Raw genomic sequence first — 1,695 nt, 5'->3', positions numbered from 1 at the left:
CCTCCGCTGGTCCGGGACTCTGGCCAAACACCGGAAGTGTCCGGCCCCAGAGGAACTCCGCCTCTGTGTGACCCGAGATCACCAGGCAAGTCGTTTGTAGCAGAAAAGTTCGTCTTACCTGTGGTCCCCAGGCTCAAGTTTGCTCGCGGGGTGTTGCCTATGAGCTCTCCACGGCCTCAGCAGCCAGGAAGATCTGCGCTGCCCCTTCCGGGAGGTTCCGTGCACCAGGGTTCCAGATAGCTTTTGTTTTCCTCTGGGGTCAGTACTGTGTGCAGCGTGCAGTCTCTTCTGGTTTCCCAGGCGTGTCCGCCTCTCTGAAGGTTTAGCTCTCCCTCCCACGGGATTTGGGTGCAGAGAACTGTTTATCCGGTCGGTCCCTTCAGGTGCGGTGTCTCAGACACAGTGGATCTGCTGCTCCTGGGCCCTCCTCTACGGGTACCCAGAGGCCGTATACAGTTTCCTCCTGGGCCAGGGATGTGGGCAGGGGTGGGCGGCGTTGGTGGTCTCCTCCGCTCTGCTGCCTCAGGAGTGCCCGCCCGACCAGGCGGCGAGAACTCCCCTCCAGGGGGCCTGGGAGCAGAGAGCTGCTCCACTTTTTCTTCTATTAGTTTGAGTGTATGTGATTTTATGTGGAGTTCTTTGATCCATTCTTTGATTCTTAGGCTTTGTACAAGGAGATAAGAATGGATCGATTTGCATTCTTTTACATGCTGACTACCAGTTGAACCAGCACCAATTGTTGAAAATGCTGTCTTTTTTCCACTGGATGGTTTTAGCTACTTTGTCAAAGATCAAATGACCATAGGCATGTGGATCCATTTTTGAGTCTTCAATTCTATACCATTTTTCAGGTTCCATGTATATGTGGGTTTCTGTTGTTTTTCTTGTTATTGAAGACTAGCCTTAGTCCATGGTGGTCCTATAGGTTGCATGAGATTATTTCAATCTTCTAGTATCTGTTGAGGCCTGTTTTTTTTCTTTCGTCTTTTTGGAGCTGGGGACCAAACCAAGGGCCTTTCACTTGCTAGGCAAGCGCTCTACCACTGAGCTAAATCCCCAACCCCAGAGAAGGTACCATTAGGTGCTGAGAAGGTAAATACATACATATATATATTTTTTTTTTCAGAATTCTAATTGTTTCTTAGAATTAGAACTAAGGAGTTATAACAAGGATACATAACTATAAATCCTTTTGTTTTATTCATGCATACATGAGTATTCTTTTGGTTCTGAGTTACCTCACTCAGAATTACATTTTTAGTTTCATCCTTTTGCCTGCAAAACTCATGTTATCCTCCTTCTTAATAACTGAATAATTTTCCATTATGTAAATGAACCACATTTTCTGTATCCACTCTTTACTTTTAGAACATCTGGGTTGTTTTCAGTTTCTGGCCATCATAGATAAGGCTGCTATGAACACAGTACAGCATGTATCCTGTGGTATGGTGAGGAATATTTTGGTATATGTCAAAGGTGATAAAGTTGGGTCTTCATGTAGGTCTATTTACAATATTCTGAGAAACCTCCAGATTGATTTCCAGAGTAGTTGTACTAGTTTGCAACCCCACAAGCAATTGTGGAGTGTTCCTCTTTCTCCACATCCTTGCCAACATGTGCTGTCACCTGAGTTTTTGATTTTAGACACTCTGATTGGTGTAAGGTGGGATCTCAGGGTCACTTTTGACTTATATT

Source organism: Rattus rattus, chromosome 6 (assembly GCF_011064425.1).
Source record: "Rattus rattus isolate New Zealand chromosome 6, Rrattus_CSIRO_v1, whole genome shotgun sequence".
Classification (NCBI taxonomy): Eukaryota; Metazoa; Chordata; class Mammalia; order Rodentia; family Muridae; genus Rattus; species Rattus rattus.
Note: the sequence above shows the minus strand (reverse complement) of the source record.